This window comes from Myodes glareolus, chromosome 15 (genome assembly GCF_982192425.1).
Source record: "Myodes glareolus chromosome 15, mMyoGla1.1, whole genome shotgun sequence".
Classification (NCBI taxonomy): domain Eukaryota; kingdom Metazoa; phylum Chordata; class Mammalia; order Rodentia; family Cricetidae; genus Myodes; species Myodes glareolus.
In genome coordinates, this window is record NC_142040.1 from 48,382,310 (window position 1) to 48,403,966 (window position 21,657).

General features: G+C 37.9%; 1 long non-coding RNA gene across 3 annotated transcripts in view; it reads left to right on the top strand.

Moving 5' to 3' along the window:
* Nucleotides 1-21,657, top strand: part of LOC125396640 (uncharacterized) — a 75,412-nt gene that overhangs the window by 44,480 nt on the left and 9,275 nt on the right. For all 3 annotated transcript variants that reach the window (XR_014997019.2, XR_014997021.2, XR_014997020.2), the window contains one exon: nt 17,005-17,075. This is a non-coding gene — a long non-coding RNA (uncharacterized LOC125396640). The remainder of the gene's footprint in view (nt 1-17,004; nt 17,076-21,657) is intronic.

Genomic DNA, 21,657 nt, shown 5'->3' on the forward strand with positions numbered 1-21,657 from the left:
ACTAATTCCTGTCACATTTACAGTTTTTTTTAAAGCTTTACACAAACCAAAACATGGCTTGGGAAGAGAGAATCTCAATTGAGGAATTGCCTTCATCAAATTGGCCGGTGGGAATTTTGTTGAAATCCTATAGTTCCATGTCTTATGTCAGAGGGCTTTAGTGGATTCATCCTTCCAGGTTTGTGGACTGCAGCACACCGCTCTCTCTCTGACTGGTTCCGCTATCTGTCCGCAGTTCTCCTTGGAAGATTCTGCAACCTCTTTAATCAGGTATCCTTCATGACTCTAAAGTCAGAACCATGTGGCTAATTTTGCCAAGTTCAGTTGTCCTTTGTGGGTAAGCCTGGTACCGTTCTTGCATTAAATTTGTATAAAATTTTCTTTTATACCCTTCTTGCTCCTTTTCATTGTAGGCCCATATAAGAGAAATTTCTAATAACCACAATGATATAGTCAATATTACTATCTTGAAATCTCTGCTAAGAAAATTAATTTAATAATATTCCATTTAGTATCAGGAAGATTCCTAGGACAAGGACAGAAAGCAGCCATATTGTTTGTCAAAAGAGTATAAAAATAGTCTCTCAGCTGGTTATTTTTGTTTACCCTGAAACCCTTTTGCTGGGCCTCCATAATCCAGTGCTCTCAGCCCTATTGTCTTTCAAGCTCTTACTAGGAAGGCCTATTAAATCTTGCTTATAATCTTCAATCACCTCTAAAGTCCAAAGTCCCAAAGTCTTCCACACTTTTCTGACAAAATTCCACATAATCAAGTCTGTCAACAGTGCCCACTCCATGACACCAACTTCTGTCTTTGTTATTGTTCTATTAGTGTGCTAAAATACCGTGGCCAAGGGAAATTATAGAAGAACCAGTTTATTTGGCTTTTGAAACTTTAAAGCCTGATCCTAGTGACAGACTTCTAACAAGATCACACCATTTCATCCTTCCCAAATAATTTCACCAACTGGTGAACAGATATTCAAACACATAATACTATAAGGATCATTCTAACTTAAACCTAACTTAAATTCTAACTCAAATGTTCTGAATATTTACCCACAATACTCACAGATAGATGTAATCCTCGTCCCCCATCAAGAAAACCCTTTCTCTTTGAAGCAGATGTCAAAACATTACAGAAAACCACAACTGATCGAAATGCAGTTGTGGAGCTCCGTACTGATTGATCTATAATACAACGCTTACATCTAAGATGCAGGGGAAGTTGGGGAAAAAGGGATGGAACAGGAAATTTGCCAGAGGACCAGGAAATTTGCTGTGAGATTGTGTCTCCTAGAAATGTCAGAGGAGCTATACCCATGAAATCCCACAAAATGGCTTTCTAAACATGGCCTGTATAAAGGCAATATGAATAGACTGCTAATGTAGTAGGAGAAAAACTCGGTAGCCCTCAACTCTAGACAAAGGATTACAGGAAACTGAAGAAGGCTGAGAGTTGGAGAAATAGTCTTCCTCATAAATTAGTTATCTAATACTAAATCGTCAATCCTGAAAAACATAAATGTATGAGTAACATTATACTGAACATTATACTGACTGGGAAGGTCATATTTATATATTTAGGAAGGTAAACACACACACACACACATATATATAAAACATGTAAATACACATACACACACACATATATATATATATTACATGTAAAATCAATTATAGAAAAGTGACCATAAATATTTAAATTATGCTTCAATCCTTGTTGATCAGCATTCATGGTGCTGGAAGGTACCTTGTATGATACAGAGGAGGAAGATAATTATAAATGTCATCTAGATACAAACCATGGGACCTGTAACAGGGACCTTTCTGCAAGATATATTGGTACAATAGTGGCACAAATATTATGGAAGTAACCAACCACTTTCTGCCTGGATTTAAGGTCTGTTCCATGAAGTAGAACCCATACTTGAACCTGCTAAAGTGTCAAGAACCTGATACTAGATATATCATGGGCTTAGAGGAAAATCTTCTATTATTGTTCTGCTAAAGGAGCAGCAATAAAATGATTCCTTATGATACATTGATATACCCAGAGATGGGTGACTCACTCAATCCCCATCAGAGAAACTTCTTGCAGTAGATGGAAATTAAGTTAGAGACTCACAACTAGGTATGTGCAAAGAGTGAGAAACTCTGGAGCTCAGTCAAAATGGGATGCCTTTGTGAAACCCAGGATCTATGTGGGAGAGGAGGCAGAAAGAGTGTGAGAGTCGGAGGTGACAGATGACTCTAACGTTATCTTCCTGACACAAGACACATACATCTATGAATGCACAGAGACTGTGGCATCGCTCCAAGACTCACACAAGTTCAAGCTAAATGGGGTTCAAAACTGAGAGGGCTAAAAGTGGACTTGGGGTTCTGCTCATAACCAAGAAGCGATTTGCGGTGGACACTTACTGAAAAAGAGAAAACCAGTTTCCTCCAACGGAGTGTTACTGGGTATATATCAACCACATCCCAGGGCAGGCCCTATACCCAGGAGTAGTTAGCTGGTACAAAAGACCTCTATCCCCCTTTTTCTTTTGTTTTCTTCTCTTTTCTTTTAGGTCTTTTATTTGATTTTGTTTTATTTTGGCATATTTTTGTCTTTTTAGTTTATTTGTCTTGATTTTCACCTTGGTAGTTTGTTCATCAGAAAAAGAGAGAAAGGACATAAACTTGTGTGGGTAGGGAGGTGGGAAGGATTTGGGAGGAGTTTCAGGAGAGAAAAATAGTGTCAAAATATATCATATGAGAAAAATCTGAAAATTATAATTACATTATTATTCCTTTCCTTTTCTCTCTCCAACCAATCTCATATATCCCTCACTACTTGTTCTAAAATTCATGGCCTCTTTTTCCTTAATTGTTGATATATATATATATATATATATATATATATACATATATATATATATATATATATTCCTAAATATATAAGTACATTTCATTAAATCTGTATAATGTTACTTGTATGTGGATGACTTCAGTGGGTATCCAGTTGGGCTCTATGTGCTTTCAATCATTTGTAGCTCCTAGTTCTAACTCCAAATCTTCAGATGTAGAAAGGGACAATGGTGAGCAAAAGAGCAGCAGAGGAGGGACGAGAAGGGTACAAGTGATATGAAAGGGAAAACGGGAAAAATAGGGGACACTTTAATTAGGGAGGAGAGAGAGGTCAGTACAGCAGGGAAGGGAGGGAGGCAGATAAAAATGTCTGAAAAGGAATCATAAGTATCTTTTGAAAATGTTGATACATATTTGTATTGAAAATGTTGATACATATTTGTATTAATTTGTATTAACTAATACAAATTATATAATAATTAATTATATACAAATTATATGATAATTAATATACAAATTATATAATAATTAATAATTTGTATTAATTCTTTGAGAATTTCATACCTTGTATTTTTATCATATTAAAGATTCTTCAAGCACTTCAATTTGCATCATTTCCTGAAACAGGCCTACCGGTGCCCCCAGAAGTTGGTCTGTTTCACCTTGTCTAAAGATCAGAGAATTCAGGCCTATTCTTGCTACTTCAAGGATATAATAGGAAGTTTGACCCAGGGAGTGGCTGCCTACAGGATGCTTGACCTAAGGTGTGGTCACTGCCTGTCCTGCCTAAACAACAGAATACTTAACCCAGGATGTTTCAAGTATTGAAGAGGTAATTGCTCTGTTTGTTCTTTGTATCTTGGCAAAGAAGTCTTTTGCCTCTCCCCTCCTCTTTTGGAGTGGGGTATATAAAGCAAATAGAAAATAAATGCAGGTTAATTCAGTGTTCACTGGTTTCCCTCCTGACTCTATTCTGTGTCTTCGTCCACTCCTTTTGTATTTCTGTTAAAGTCTAGCAGTTCAGTTGGGGGAAATTAGTATTGTTTTGTTGGCTCATTTCAGTCCAAACTACAAAAATTTCAAAGATATATTGGGAGAAATTTCAGTGCCCTTTCTCTTAGTGGTTTTTGTAAAGCTCACACTGATTCACTGGTTAGGCTACAATTTTCTTACATGTTCTAGAGTCTTCTTTGGTAGTGGCAACAAAACTTCATTTGCAGTTTAAGGAGAAGGCACTTATTTCACACAGCTCTAAGGCTAGATTATCCAAAATGAAGCTAGAAGATTTAGTTCTGGGTGAAGATCATTTTGCTGGGTCGCGAATGCCCATCATATCAGTCACATTATTTGTGCTCAGAGGACTTCTTTTTTTCCCCTGGGGTGGAGGAGAAAGAGAGAGGGATGAAAGGAGAAAGAGAAAGACTGAAGGAGACAGACAGAAGACGGGGTGGGGAAGAAACACGCACACACACACACACACACACACACACACACACACACACGGGGGTGGAGGGGAGACAGAGAGGGAGGGAGAGTTTCTATGCTGTTCTTCCTAAAGGTCCTGAGTTCAATTCCCAGCAACCACATGGTGGCTCACAACCATCTCATAATGGGGTCTGGTGCCCTCTTCTGACCTGCGGGTATACACACAGACAGACTATTGTCTATATAATAAATAAATATTTTTTTTTAAAAAAAGGGCTGGAGAGATGGCTCAGAGGTTAAGAGCACTGCCTGTTCTTCCTTTTATTATAAGGACACAAATCTTCCCATCATAGCCCCATGTTCATAGTCTTATGAAAGCCTTATTATTTCTCGAAGTTTTCTTGTCAAATATAATTTTGTTGAGGGTTGAGGTTTCCACCAGCATGTGAATGGATGGGATGACAAACATTCTGTCTAGAATACAAGCTACTGTGGTCCAATTTTGCAGCTTGCTTCCGAATCACTGCTCACGCAATCTCCACAGGAATCTTGGTCATAAAGACTGTCACAGTCAGATAAGTTTGGGAAACTCTAACCCAAGTGTAAGCAAGTAGATTTTCGACTGAAGTTTTTCTAAGAGCTTTGAATATGCACATAATTCTGAATTACTTATGGAAAGGTTTTCCATAAACATACCGTTCTTACTCATATTTCCATTGCATACGTCACAGGAAGCAATGTAGCAAGTAATAATGGCCAGGGAAAATTTTGTGTATATGTAGATAAGCTTCATCTATTATACTTTATATGCATATTATGATTACCTAGAAAAACATCTTTTATATTTATGTATGTTGTTATTTCATGTCTTTGACTTACAAAAATTGCATGATATTATGAGCAAGAAAGCCATTGAACAGTATTTTGGGGTCAATGTGAAGTAAAAATGGAGCAGTAGGATATTGGATTGGAGAGGTTTCATGAAAGATAGAATTATGTCCTTTCTAGACATTTTTAAACTTCTCTCAAAAAGGATTTCAAATAGCATTTGTTTCTCTCTTGCTGAAGTATGTCAATACAGAAGGGTTTGTGTTCATTTATGCACACACGTATCTACAGCAGAGTGTAGATGGTTCATGCACCTGGTTGAATTTCCCCCACTCACATCTTACCATAGTAGAGGAATCAGACTGTACACAATGAAGTGATTTCTCAGGGTCTGTTAGCGAACCGAGACCACAGGCAGAGCTAGAATAAAAATGTCCTACCTCTTACATCAGTGGTCCTTCCCCGCTGTCTTGGTTGTTCACAATTTTAGTCCTTCAAACCCTTCTTTCAAATGAGAATTTTACATTCATCAGAGACACATGGTTTTAAAAAAATTCCTTAGGAGCCAGGAAGATGACCCTGAGGGTGAAGATGCCAAGTTCTAGTCTCTGAGATATAACACTGGAATCTACATGGTGTAAGAAGAAAGCAGATTCCTCCGAGTTGTTCCCTGGCCTCCACATGAATGCCTTGGTATGAAAACATACATACATGCATGGATGGACATGGGCAGAAATAAATGACTAAGTAAATATATGACTAAATGTATATAAGATATCTTAAAAGTAAAATACATATGTAAAATACTTTAGATATGGCCTTCAAATGGAAGGTATTATTAACATATATAATAGGGAATAGCATGTTTCCCATTGACTCTTTATTCTGGGGAAAGACCATGGCTCACAGCTAAAATAAAAATTAATTTTTTTAAATTAATTTTTTTAATTAGCCAAAACATTGTTTGTTTTTGAGAAAGAACAAAATAGAAATATTCGGTTTTAAATTTTAAAAAAATTAAAAAAAATATTTTAACAAGTAGTTGGAGAGCAGTTGCCCACACCAGAAGGACAAAGTGTCCAGGCCTTGTCCCTTGGGGCATAAGCTTCTAGAACCTTGGCCCGCAAGGGAGTGACTCATTTTGATGAATCAGCCCTTTATACAATTTCTATTGAGGACGGCAGGTCCTGGGAGGAAGGCAGCATTGTTTAGCATCCATCTCTCATCGTCTAGGTGCTCGAGGGCACGCGGATGTGCATGCACTGTTCTCCATCAGGGGGAAAATTGTGCCTTTGTCCTTATCAACGGTGGATGAGTTATCCACACAAAATTACAGATGACTCACACATACAGGTTTGTGACATTTCTGTTTTCTGTTCTTCCTGCTTGGAGAGACTATATGAGCTGAGAAATCTAATTACCTTTTGATGATGAAGCAAGATGAGAGCAAGCTCAGAACAGAGAGTTTTTTTTTTCCCTATAAACTTGGCTCTGACAATGCCTGCCGGAGGGTGGTACCTTCTTAAGAGCAATGGAGTTTCGTCATTGTCATGTCCAAGAAACTCCCCCATGCTTTGACCCTGAGTGAAGATGATGGAGTGTGTTTTAGCTCCAACTGTATTCATCTCATCTGGCAAAATTTTCCAGCCAGAACGTGCTGACCTCAGCTGCTGTAGCTGGTGGGTTCCCCTCCATGGGCCAAAAGGTTGGAAACTAAGAAGGAACATGTCCAGTCTGTGTGGATGAAGTGCACACAAAGCAGAATCAATGACCAAGCACTTGGGTTTGGTGTATGGTGACATGAGGCCCAGATGACATAGTACTGGTACACAGAGCTGAAAAATGTTCTGGATGATACTCTTTTGTTTGCATAGAGAAGCTGTTTGCACAGCCCAGCTGGGACGGAGATTCGCTTCTGGGACACAGAGCGGTCAGGTGGTGTTTGTCCGTTTGGAGTTTCCTTTTTCTGTGGTTGGAATGAGGAATGGCTACATTCATTTCAATCAGATCCATCTGGGGCTTACTCTTTCTGGAAGGCCGCAGCCTGGGAAAGAACAATGCAAATGGGAAAACCTTCCTTGAAAAAGACAGAATGAAAAGCCCAGAAGTTGAAAATGCCTTTTCTGCAGCCATAGTCACTCTCGGAGAAAGCTTTGAAGGGCAAATAGTAGAAGATAGCATGGAAATCGGCATTTGCAAGGAAGCCGACTTTAGGACGTTTATTCCGACTGATTTTCAGGCTGTCAAGGCATACTAAAGAAGTGGCTGAACAATTCTATTTCAAGATAATCTATCTAGCGGGGCAGTGGTGGCTCATGCTTTTAATCAGGAGGTAGAGGCAGGTGGATTTCTGTGAATTTGAGGCCAGCCTGGTCTACAAGAGCTAGTTCCAGGACAGGCCCCAAAGCTACAGAGAAACCCTGTCTCCAAACAAACAAACAAACAAACAAACAAAAAAGATTATCTACTTATACATGTTTATGGTATGTTTTACTTTTGCATACTTTTTATACTTATTTCTACAGGACTTAATGGAACTATGTTTTTAAAATGATAATTATACAATAGACTGTTAAATCCAATTTCTAAGTGTTTAGGAGTTGTAGAGGTTGTTTGGTTACTTATTTATTCATCTATTCATCTATCTATCTATTATCTATCTATCCATCTATCTATCATCTACCTATCTATCTGTCCACCTACCTATCCACCTATCTAATTAATATGTGTATCTGTGTACCATGTTCATGCCTGGTGCCATGGAGATAAGAAGATACCATAGAACTGAAGTTACTGATGGTGTAAGCCACCATGTAGGTGGTGGGAACCAAATCCAGGTCCTTGGTGAGAGCAGTGAGTACTTTTTGACTTCTGAGCTATCTCATCAGTTTTGAATTGGAAAAGTTTAAACGAGTTATTTCTTACTTTTAATCACACGTAATTTCTGGGAATTACATTGCAAAGCAGAATGACAAAATCAATGAAGTTTTCATATATTTCACATTTATCCTTAGATAGTTCCTATGTTTCCACAGAGCACAATGCTGATGTTGTTGCCTTTAGAATGGAGAGACTCTGCAGGCATTGATGGATTCATGACTGGATTAGTTGTTATGGTGGCTTCAATCAGAATGACTCCTATAGACCCTTATATTTGAATGCTTAGTCATCTGGGAGTGGCACTACTTGAGAAGGATTAGAAGGTGACTTTGTGGGATGAAGTGTGTCACTCAGGGTGGGTTTTGAGGTTTCACAATTCCAAGTCAGGCCCAGAGTCTTATTCCTCTTACTGTTGCCTAATGACCCAGATGTAGAACTCTTAGCTACTTGTCCAGCACCTGATCTGCATGTGCACTGCCATGCTCCCTGCTATGATGCAGATGTACTAAACCTCTGAAACTGTAAGCAAGCCCCCATTAAATGCTTTGTTTTATAAGAATTGTCTTGGTCATGGTCTTTTCACAGCAAAAGAACACTGACTAAGAAACGTATGAAGCACCATTAGTCATTGACCAAGAAGAGACTAGAGTACTCTGTGTGACTAAACTATAGCAAGGAAGTGCTAAGCAAAGTCAGTCTCCTTTGGGAGATATACAACTAAATGAACCATGATTTGTTGGCAAAATAAAAAGAATCCTCTCATTAGGAAAGATTCAAAAATCCTCCTAGATCTGGTTATTGGTCACTAATCAGTAAATATCAAGCTTTGCCTAACAGGAACATATACATTAATGTTATTAATATCCAACATGACATATATTACATGTTAAACATATACTGTTTTAAATACATCTTTATGCTTATTGTACTAGTTATGATTAACTGTCAACTTGACAACATGTAGAATCACCTAAAAAAGAGTCTCAATTGAATACTCATCTTCTTCAGATTGCTCTGTGGACATGTTGGTGAAGAATTGTCTTAACTGATGTAGGAGGGTCCAGATCACTCTGGGAAGAACTATTTAGTTCTGGATTGTGTGAGAAAGCCAGCTAACCCTGAGTCTGTGAGCAGGCCAGCAAGCAGTATCCCCCACGTTTCCTATCCACGTTTCTACCCCAGCTTCTCTCAGTGATGGACTGTGACAGGAAGCATAACGAAAATAAATACGGTCCTCCATGACTTGTTTTTGATCAGAATATTTTTATCACGGCAACAGAAATCATAATAGAATACTTATATATTAGATTAATTAAATACTGCTGTTTTCCTGTTAGCGTCTCCATGGTATTGTCTTACTTCTGATTTCATCAATGATTTATTTTTAATCAACAGATTTATATTTCGAACTTTGTGTCGTTAGTTGGCTATTCAATTTAGTGATTCCATGAAAGCCAGATATCCTTTTTGTGCCTAAAGCTGTGCTTATCAGGCATGTATTAATATACCTCACTGTTTAAACATTGTGGGTAAATAGATATGATGTTCATTTATCTATTATTTTTAAGATAACATATAAGGCACAAACTATATTTATATATTTGGGGGAAGTTAATGAGTAAGAGAGTATGCATAACCATATTTTCAGTGGTTTTTAAATATAGACATATGTTTTAAACTTATATTTGTTAAGCACAAATAATTCTAACCACTTTTATAATTTTAGCAAAATATTTTGCTTTGTAAATACTTAATACTGAAAGATATAAGGTGTGCTTATGCAATCAGGTTCAGTAGATGTTATAGTTTAAGTAATACTGCCTTTGAGGTGATCAACTATGGCAAGATACTATGTTATTCAAAGGAATGCAGCAATAAAGAGCTAGAAATTAACTTATTTTTATTTTAAAGCACATATCTTTTTTTTTAAAAAAAACAAATGTTAGAGATACATATCTCAGTTTGCTGATTTATATTTTGTTTAGGCTACATATATTTACTCTGGAAGCACCCACTGAATTGAACCAAATCTGCCTAAAACTTTGAAAATGAAATTTAATAGTTTAAATGGAACATGCTAGAATAAGCAGACACCTTCTCATTGCACAAGTGAATACTATATAACGTCCTCATGAGTGTTGGCACCACATTCTCTGTTCTTCATAAGTGGAAATTGTTTGCTGTAGCTTTTAGGGCAGGTAAGTGAGGACTCTTATGTTTTCTCTATTCAAATCCAGAGGTTAGTTAACATCCTATGACTATATACCTTCATTCAAATCCAGAGGTTAGCTAACATCCTATATCTATATACCCTCATTCAAATCCAGAGGTTAGCTAACATCCAATGACAATATACCCTCATTTAAAAAAGACACAGGCCAACAAGAATATTCGGTGTTCCTCAACTAGAAAACATGGCGAGAAGAGGCACAGACATAAAAAGACTAAGATAAAGGAACTAGAAGATAGCTCAAATCACAAAAGCCACTGTCAAGCAAGCATGAGCATCTTACCTTGGACCCTCAGCACTGCAGAATGAGCTAGGTATGATGGCGCATCAGTGAGAGACTCTGCCTCAAAATATAAGGTGAGAAGAAAGTGAAGAAGACTCCTGATGTTGACCTCTAGCCTTCAAACCCTCACGCACAGACATGCAGAGAGAATTTATGGCGTTTGGGTAAAGTCATAAGTCAGGGTTAAGCTACAGTTAAAAGAATGCAAGAACCATAGAGGAGAAATGTACAAGAACATATGCAAAGTTGAAAAAAATGCAAGAATTTGTTTCTGGGAAAGATTGGGAGAAGTGGGTATGAGTGACATGCCACTGTAAGTGCACTTTATCATGTGTGATGGAGCCATATTGGTAAGCCATTCTGTGGCCAAGCATACTTACAGATATGACGTTCTGCCTCAAAGTGGAGAGCCTATGGCCTGACTTTACTGAGAATCCTTCTCTAGGTGTTAGATTTTTCCTTAGGTTCCAGTGCATTTGTATTCATAATGGTACACAACTGGGCATCCCCAGTATTCTGTGATACAACTAAAGTGAGCCTCCTCTTCTTGCAACCAGAGGATGCAGAAAGAGCCAGATTCCTTAAAAGTTGGGCACATTTCCTGGCATGCATAGGTTTCTGTTCTTTGGGGGAGAGCAAGTGTTGTTCTTACCTTGCTTGAGTTCCGTAGTCTTACATTTGGACAATTTTGCATTATAAAACTGCTGTGTTTCAACTAGTACTTTTGTTTATCTGAATGTTTCTACCACATTTTATAAACTGCAGCGTTTCATTTAAACCATTGATTTGTATTTGCAGCACAGAAAATAAACTATGCAGTTTACTTCTCTCAATTCTAATAATAGCTCCAATGCCATGCTTGCCAAAACCTCCATTAAAGACATATGCCTTGACTCACTGATCTCAATAATAGGGAAAAACAACCTTTCCCAGCTGCTGGAAGTTTAATGTTGCTTTTGAAGAGAAAGCGGAGAAATAGCCCACTCAAATATTTATATAGCTTGGGACTCCCAGGAGACCCTCAGTAACAGGCATTGGTTCTGTTAATCCAGTTGAAGGTCCACCCTGACGGTAGAGCTGCGGATAGAACCGTAAACACACATGTCCTCACTGCTGTGTCAGGGTTCCATCGACAGGCTCTTTTTTTGCTCCTAAACCAATCTTCAGTTTTGTTAAACTGAGAAAGATGATTTTAGTTTATCCTGGGTTCTACTTGTCTGGACTGTAAGCTTCTGAAGGCATGGGGCACCCTCCCAAGTCTTGTACCTCGACTATAGGAGACTCTTAGTTTGCATATTGTGTCAAATGTAAATTCGGAAGTATCTTTTTCTTTTATAGCCTCTCTGGATTTTCTCTCTGTTCTCAGAATCTGATGTGGGGAAAACAGTCTGCTTGTTCCTCAATAGACTGTTTTAACCACAGAAGCAAACTGCGGATCCACTTTCTCTCATCCAGAACATCTTTATTAATTAATTAAAGCCATAGGTTACAATTCATTGGACATGTTGAATGCTGAAGTGTAGCATATGATACTGATAAATTACTCCAGATTACTTATGTGACCATAATGTGAATGGAGTGGACTGGATTGAATATGAAATAATTGAAATGGATTTAGATCACAAAGGTACTTACAAATACAAATAAATTAGAAGGCAGAGAAATAGAGGCTGCATTTTTTAAACTCAGAGCAACTATTTTCAGCCATATTCTTTGAAAAAAATAGAACAATTGTTATTTTGTAATAATCCTATGAAATGCATGTCACCTCAAACCCAAGACTTTTTTCTAATGTTATTTAACAGATGGCATTGCATAAATACTCTTATCAATGGCAAATAATGTAAAAATAGCAAACAAATATTGACTGAGCATCGTCATGCCCTGTTACATGCAGACTGTTGATGCAGGTTCTCTAGTGAAACTGAAAAACCTCATGAATGACTGTGCATGCCCCATTGCTTACATTCTTTCTGAACTTAACTATACCGAGATACAAATTCTAGAAAGAACGGTAAAAAAAATAGTCTGTGCATGTCCTGTCTAACAACTATAAGTTTTGCATCAGAATGGTATAGTCTCATAGTTCTGTGTGTTTTTTTGTAATAAAGGAGTGGTCAAACCTTCAGTGAAACTTGGATGCAGTACTTTTAAGGTTGTAAGACGCAAACAACCATAATGGTTTTTATGTTGCCATATTCATTATTTATAAAATCATCAGAGATGTCATATCTTTGCAGTAGATGCTATCACACAATCTGACTCTCAGTTTTGTATCTAACTAAAGATTATGTGATTCTGATAAGGTACCTGGAGGTAAGCTATGTGTTCTGCATATTCTAGTGAGGTTATCCTGGTATATTGTGGTTGTTGGAGGGTGGGATCGCTCATAAAGGAGTATAGGCTTTCGAAATGAATTTTGTGAAACTATAATTTATCCTCCTGCATTAAAAGTCACCTCCACTATAAGCGAAATGTGCAATTTTGCATCTTCCACTGAACCTGGAAATGTCAGGGCTAGCTAATGGAATGAAAATGCCACACACTGAATGGGATATGAACCAGATGCAGCAGGCTGTTTTTTGTTGTGGCGGCTCTAACCATAAGACATGCACTCAAAGCCATTTGCTGCTCTGCAGTTAATTCCTTGATAAAAACGGGCACCTTGGCCTTGAGCTAGGACTCTCACTGTTTAGTGAAAAATCTGACTATTTTCCTCCATCATCCAAATCCCTTTTCATCATAATCCCCTTTTAGAACAACTAAAGACCCAGAAAGCTAGTCTCTGGCATAATAAAGAGGAAAAGAACATTAAATTCTTGGTAAGAATGTTCTGAAATCAAAGAAGATAATTTCTAGAGAACTTGGTAATTAGTTTCTCATTTTAATGTTGATGTTGTCTCTTAGACATCTTAAGACCAAGTAACTAAAACAGATATGTTTTGAATTAACACATTAAAAGGAATGAATGAACTCTCTTCTTTGATGCTAACCTTAGCCGGCAGTTTTCCAGTTCTTTTATCAACACTGTAAGAAATTTCTTTTTCCTACTTCTCTCTTGATATGACCCATTTTCCTTATTTTGGCCTTTGAGAAATTCTATTCTGTGTCCAGCCATTTTCACCCACTCTAATCGACATTCTGATGATACTGAAAACCTGTAGTAGATGCCAACATTTTCTTATCTGGAGACCAAGAACAATATGGGACCAATGACAAGAATTAACAACCTTCATAGTGTGCTTATGTGTTAGACACAGGATTGTGCGTATGCATGGTTGATACACTTCACTGGCTCAACAACCAGTGAGGTACATGGTCTATGTAGCTTCAGCCGACCTCTTAGTCATAATTCTCCTGTTTCAACCCTGTGAATGCTGGGATTGCAGAAACACTTTATGACCTGTAGCAAGGTGGATGGGTGTTCTCGTCATCTCTATCCCAGAAGAAGAAAAGTAAATTGAACAGTATCACAGAATTTCTCTAGGGTTACACAGAGGGTAAATCTTAGGCCCTGACAATTTGATGTTAAAAAAGTGTCTTTCCACAGCACATTTCCAAAGAGATCTCTCTCTTCGAAGCAACTAAATATTTTGTCAGTAAGACATAACCAGGAATCACGGAGCATGAGACTGAAGCCTACAGATTAAGGATAAAATGTTAGCTAAAGCAACATTGTTCCTTTTGTGTGTTTTAGATCTTGCTCATTCAGAGAAAAGAAACTGTCACTAATCAAATAATTATAAAAATATAAAATGAAATAAAAGGTGGAATAAGTAATTTGAGGGGCAGTTTTAATATTCTATGAGAGAATCTAATAGAAAATTGATTCTTTGTGGGGCGAGACGAGAGTGCTGTAAGAAGGTATTTGCTGAGAAAAAGCTGCTTAAGTTGAGATTAAAAACATGACTAACTGGGCAAAGTTCAGTTTCTGGGCAGAGATTCTAACATAGTCATTGATTCTAAGATGGGAGGAGCCTCGCATATTGTTTAGAGTACCGGTGTACTTGGTTTACAGACTGGTAAAAGGTACTGATGCAAACTAGCTTAACAAAAACAAAACTGTGCATTAGATAGTTTCCTCGTTTCTTTTGTATTTATTTATTTTAGCTTTTTGAGACAGGATTTCCCTGTGTCCTGGAACTCACTTCGTAGACCAGGCTGGCCTTCAATTCATAGAGATCTATCTACCTCTGCCTCCTGAGTGCTACGATTAAAGGCGTGTATCACTATGCCCAGATATTTTCTTCATTTCTTAGCAACTCTGAAAAGTTGTTAGGAGGCTACATCACGATAGTGGAAAACAAAGCAAAGTTATTCTTTGAAAATCTCATTCTGTTTGCTATTGGAAAAATAGACAGGAGGAAGAAAAAATAGATTAAGTTAAGTCAGAGAAAGATTTCAGAGCACTGCCATGGACCGACTCAGGGGAGCCACTCAGACGGTGGGAGAAGCAGGGTCTTGGTATACAGGAAGGCAGAAGTTTGGCGAATGACAGACGGACACAACACACAAGAGAGTGGTTGGAGTTTGCTGCGATTTTACTGAATTCATGTTTTCATTATATAGTATTCAAACAAAGAACAAATCAGAAGGCCATATATCATCAGTTAGCACAGTATGAAAGCTTCTTTTAGTATCATCAGCAATATTTAAGAAAAGCATATTATCAGGGACAGGTGTTAGACATAAAACATCCTTAGAAGAGGAACTCTTGTCCCTGGGAATGTAAATCTCAAGACAAGTGGTTTCATTTTATCTAAGACTAGAAGGTTTCTGTCTCGCTATTGCTGTCATGGCCCCTTCCTCTTTCTAAGCCTTTCTTTATTCCATCTAGTGACCAAACATGCCTAATCAGTTCTCTGCACCTGCTGAAATAAACTTTTTTGTACCTTCTTATGCAGCAGACACCATGGGGGTTGAGATCTAGCAAGCCTATCCATAAAGTTCAAAGTATATTAACAGTCTTTGTCCATCAACACTAACCCATCTATTTCCTTGCTCATCATACACCCCGCGTATGACAAATGTTCTGCTGTAGTCTTATACATTCCCATACTGTGCTTCCCTATCCCAGAGCTATTCCTGAAGACATAATCCTTGTCTTGTAGATATGTAGAATCTCATTATTAAAAGAGATTGTGCGGAGCCCATATCCTGCATAGCCAGCTAATCGAGAAACCCATCTATGCCTCAGTGGTGGCTAATACCGGGCCGTCTGCCATTGACCTCCAGGAAGCCTAGTCCCATAGGACATGTAGCTCCCATCCGGCATAATGACATATGTCATGTCACACAGACGACACTGGAGTTGGTTTGGCAGAGCACACCACCTTAAAGGATGGGCTGTGTAAGATTATGTAACTTGTGATGTAGAACTTGTGAAAAATCTGATCACAGTAAAGAATTCTGAATATGTGATGAGCAAGAATTAAAGTGTAGCTCAAGGTCAGTGATATGAGTCTGGTGTGTTTCTGGCAGTGCTAGCCCATGTCTCAATGAGCAATTTCACTGAAGCCTTGGTTCTCAACAGGGACACGTGCACTTGGTATTGCCACTGTCATACCACACAGTGCCAATGCATGCTGCCTGAAAGCCTGGAAACATGAGCTCAGACTGTGGAGTATCATGAACCACAGTGCTTTTCCAGTATAAGTACTTCTGGTCTTATAGAAGCATAATGGTTTATTTATGGTAAATTGTGCTTGAAGGGGAAAGATCTCAGAGCAACACAGGATGATGAGACTTAAATCAGCATCTCTACTGAACGTGTGCATTTCTATCACGTGAGAAAACATGTTGAGTCTGTCCACATTTTTTTTGGTAAATGTTAATTTTAGGTATCTAAGAATTTGGACCATAACCCTAATATCTATTTCTTTATCTTATTTCTTAGAATGCTTTAAATGTGATGACTAGATAGGCCTGGAATTCTAGGAACAGCTGCATAACTGCCCCTGGAGATCAGTCTTCACTAATCTAATGAGCATCATCTGGCCCACTGCTTAAAGATAGGAAAAAGACAAGGAAATTAATCAATGTTTTTTAAATTGGGGCACTTACCTACTCCTGTTCTCAGATATGGTCAGTCTTGGTTCTAGGCTTTTAGACTCAAGTTGTGACTTACATCATTGGATTTTCCTTGTTTTCCCATCTGTAGAAGATGAGTTATGGGGCTCATTAGATTTGATAATCACATAAGCCATTTCCTACAATAAAACTACTTTTGTCACTTCTTCCCATCTTTATAAGACATTTTATATATATATATATATATATTTATATAATATGTTTCATATATATAATATTTGTTCTTTTCTCTGGAGAATTTCATCTGTTAAACCAGTTATAACTGCATTAATGGGTCATAAAATCCAAATAATAAAGTCTACTATTTAAAAATTGATTTAATTTTCATAGACAAATTTGTCTTTGAAACTGGTGCTATTTTTTAAAAAAAATTCTAATGTTCTCATTCTCTTTCATTAATTCTATGCTTTTATAGATGAAGAAAAGGAAGCTGACTTTCCTAGGCTTTCAATTGGAGGCAAGCCAGTAACTTGTAACAACTCTCAGGTTGGTGATATAACCATTTTTCCACACTGAACTAGGAGAGTTCCTTCTCAAATAATTGCAGTCACACTTCCAGCCTTTGACGCAAAATGGGTGTAATGTTTTTATTAAATGTTTCCAACTATAAGGTCAAGTAGGTACATAAGTGATGTGATCAACATGTTTGTGACCATGTACTTTGTGCCTTCATTACTGGGTTTTGCACACAGTCACAGCAGCCCAGACAACTCTGTTGATTTAGACAATTTATAACAGCTGAACAGATTCAATATGGCTCTTGGAAGACCATGAAATCAAGCTACTGAAATAGTACAAGCTTTATTTGGTTCCTGAGAATTATTTTTGACTAACTGTACATTTTGATCAAGATTTGTATCATTACATGAGTTGGATTTAGGAGGCTTCCATTTTTATCATCACTGTGATGAACAGTTGGATCATGTCTTATCTATGGTACATTTAGAATTGGAGAAATGGCTGATACAAGCAGCTTAACCCCATGTATTAAAATAATCTTGCTTAAGGATACACTAAGTACACAAAACCCACATTAAAGTATGTGTTTTAGATGCCTGATAATTGTTTCTAGAAGAAGGTTCATGGAAAACTCAACGAGATTGGAACTGGTATCATGATCTGACCAATTTGCAAAGGTTACCATGCTCCATATTTAAGGGTCATTAAAGTATAGTAGATGCTGATATACAATCTAGATTCCTCTTTCATATGGGACTTATTGAGGTCTTATAAGAAGGTACTTTAGTTGTCAGTCTCTTTGGGGTCCTGCTTTTTTTGTAGATTGGTAGCTTTCTTAAGAGCTCAATATTTTCCCATGTCCAATGATAGACACATTATAGATACTAACTATCATGGTTCAAATTAAGAAAAAAATTGGTAGGCAATTTTAACTTTGCAATATTCTCCAAAGAATACATTGAGTTTTCCTTTTGCTCATTTCTGCTTCTCCTTGTGCCCTTTCTCAAATATCAATCAAAAGTCACTTTAATAATGCTAAGCATTATGCCATACTTTAATCTCTAGAACAGAGTCTGATCATTAACTGGCATACAAACACTTATATCTTTCTTAGTAACTGAAACATATTTTCAAAAATTCATCTATTCCCATGTTGGGCTATGTTTACATATAAGAAACTGTTTTAAAAATATCAGTCTGGGTGCTGGAGAGCTGGGTTAGCAGTTAAAAATACTTGTTGCTTTTACAGGGAGCCAGGGTTTGGTCCCTAGCACCCACGAGGTAGCCTATAGAAATCCTTCATTCCAGTTGCAAAGGACTCTGGTGCCTTTTTCTGTCCTCTGAAAGGCACATAAGACATAGATATACATGGAGGCAAAGTACTCATAAAGAAAAACATAAAAAGAATAAATTATAAAAGCATCAACCTGTTTTACAGAAGAATAAAAAGTGATACACCTTTTCAATATGACAACAGATTACTATTAAATAATGATGGCTCTGTATTTCTGAGTGAACAATGAGCCAACCTTCAGAGTTTTCCTAGTGCACTTCTAGCAGATCACCTCTAGGCAATCATGCTGAGATAATCTGGCTAGATGGGCATCTAGCTCTTCGTCTTGGAGAAGAGTCAGGATTCCAAGGAGCAGGTTCCATATGCAATGAAGTGTGGGCTGGGGCCTGTAGATTATCTGACTCATCTTTTCCCCTTCACCAGAAGCTTGAGAGTGCCCCAAGGCACAAACAATTTACTATCCAGGGTTTGTAATGTCTGTGCTTATCTATACCGGAAAAGAAACAGATAACTGCTTCGACTTGAGATCTTCTTGAAATAGTCTTGGAGCCAAGGACTTGAGAAAATAAGTTTGGCAGGTGCAGAAAAGAGAGGTGTAGAAATAAAAAAGTGAAAAGGGAAGGAGAGGGAGCATCAGGGAGTGTGTGTTATTAAGAAAATGTGGCTGTTGTGTGGGCTGGGGAGGTGGAGGTGGAGCCTGAGGCTACCAGAAATCTCTGAGAAACTGCACAATAACCTAGGTCTCTTCTACCTCTAGGCCCAGGAAAACAGGATGTGCTAATTCTTATTTAGTGACTTCCTTAGGAGCAGGGCACCCAAGAACTCTACATGCTCAGACAAGAGAAAGGGGAATTTTGAACTCCTAAGAAAGCCCTTTAAGGTGCAGATGTTCGCAGCTGGAAATTGTGCTGGTCCCCATTGATGAGGTAAGGGTTCAGGAATAGGGTGGGTCCTTAGTGACATCTGCCAAGATGCTTAACTAAATTCCTGTAGCTCATCTCCCAGCTCTGAATGGATGTCCATCCTCAAAACAGACTTTGAAGGAACAGATTATGAAGGAATATTCAGAAAGATGAGTCAACCTCATGTTCAAACTCAACCTTCAGGCATGAAAATGACGACTCTTCAAGCTACCCGAAGAAGAGAGCCAATTGTTGTAGGAGGGGGTCCCTTTGTTTCGTCCCAGCGCCCAGCTAGCTTACCACCCAAAATATTCACACAGAAATTATATTAATTAAATCATTACCTGGCCCGTTAGCTCTAGCCTCTTATTGGCTAACTCTCACATCTTGATTAACCCATTTCTACTAAATCTATGTATCACTATGTGACTGTGGCTTACCAGCAAGATTCTAACCTATGTCCATCTCAGGCAGGAGATTCATGGTGTCTGCCACATTGCTCTTCTTCCCAGCATTCAGTTGGGTCTACTCCACTTATCTAAGTTCTGTCCTATCAAAAGGCCAAGGCAGTTTCTTTATTAAACCAATGAAAGCAACACATAGACAAAAGAACCTCTTACATCAGTGAATTGATGCACTTTAGGTTTTCCACTTCCTGGAAGATGAAGCTCCTGGACAAGTTTCATATTTATTATAATATAGAAACAAAAGGCACTTCAGTGCTAGGGAACAAACGAAACAGAGGCAAAACTTATAAGAGTACCTTTGAACAGTGGGAAGGATTAGAAAGCAAGAAGACAGAAAATGGCTATTACTATGGCTTTGTAATTTATTAAAGGCAGGGATTCCCCTGTGGAAGGATTAATGCCTTTCACACTTTTGGGTGTTTGGACACTTGGTTCTTAGTTGGAGGTTCTCTTTGGGAAAGTTTAGTATATAACTGGAGATGGGCTTGAAAATTTAAAGACTCAGGCTATTTACTGTTAGTTCTCTCTGCTTTATGCTTTTGTTCAAAGAGATGAGCTCCCTGACCACGCTTGCTACTATGCCTACTGCCATGATTTCTCTACCATCATGACTCTAATCCTCTGGATCCATAAACCAAAATAAACTCTTCCTTCTAAAACTTGCCTTGATCATGGTAGTGACCAGCATAGCACAGAAAGGTAAAGAATAGACACACTTTCACCAAGCACAGGGAGGGTGACACTTAGAATGGGCTTCCTTGCAGATCAAGATATTCTAAACAGGTGTGACAGTGAGCCAGTCCTTCAGCTTGGTTCCTGTTTGCTATTATCAAAGTCAGATGGTGTGAGTAAATAGTCCCAGTTGTCATACTCTAGCTGGCATCGTCATTTGAATGTGTTGGTTAGTGAATCTGATACTGAGACGCTACCTTGTCATCTACATACATGTTGAGATGCATCAATGACTATCCTGTGGGTTGTAGCTGCAGGTTGAAAAAAAAACCTTGCTCTGAATATAGAGTTAAAAATTTACACTTTTAAAGTTTTCAGCTACTTTGCCCATTTATTATTTATAGTAAATGGGCATTGTTATTTCAGCTGTGGTGAGCTAACCTTCTATGAAGAAGTTGTACAATATTAAAGATACTGCTGACTGCTTCGTCTCACTAGCTAGAGCCCTGAAATTGCAAAGAGATGCGATGTTCTAAGACAAGGGTGTATAATAACTGGAATATTTTAGATATTTTAAAAGCCAATTACCTTTTCTGTATCTGGTCCAATGTCCTTCTGACTATGAAAACAGCTTCTCATAGTGTATTGCTAAGCAGGTGTCTAATCCCTAACCATCTTTAAGCCAAGAATGCTATAAGAGAACATTTGAACTCTACAGAATGCTTTCCTGCCTTTCTGTAGATGATGCTGAAGTAATTGGAAAATATATTGATTTGTAACTTCCTTGTGTTCTGTGGCTATAAATGTTGACGTCATCTCTTCCTGGTGGAACTTATCATTTAGGGTAACGTGTATCCTTTTCCTGAGCTGTGATCACTCATGTATGGCTCAGAGTCAGCGATTTTCTTGTTTCTTTTAAAACAGTGTTATTATTTCATACCAATAGTGATTTTGCTGACAGAATGCTACAGTTCAAGAAAGGCTAAAGGTGAGAAAGGGCTGGAAGTGCCTAAAGTTCAAAAAAAAACACTGTGGCAGGTCAATTAATATGGAATTATTCTCCCCTGTTAAGTATCTTGCTTTCTGCACGGAGGAGATAAAGTTTGGATAAGGATAAGTTCTTTCTGCGGCTGGGTCTAAGAGGTAACAGACTCTGACCCAATTGCTAGAGATGTTCTGGCATGCCACATTTAGGAAATCAGAACAAATTAGCTACAAAGAACAAATTCAGTGAAAAATAGCAAATTTTAGTAAATCTTGAAGGTATTGTTTAC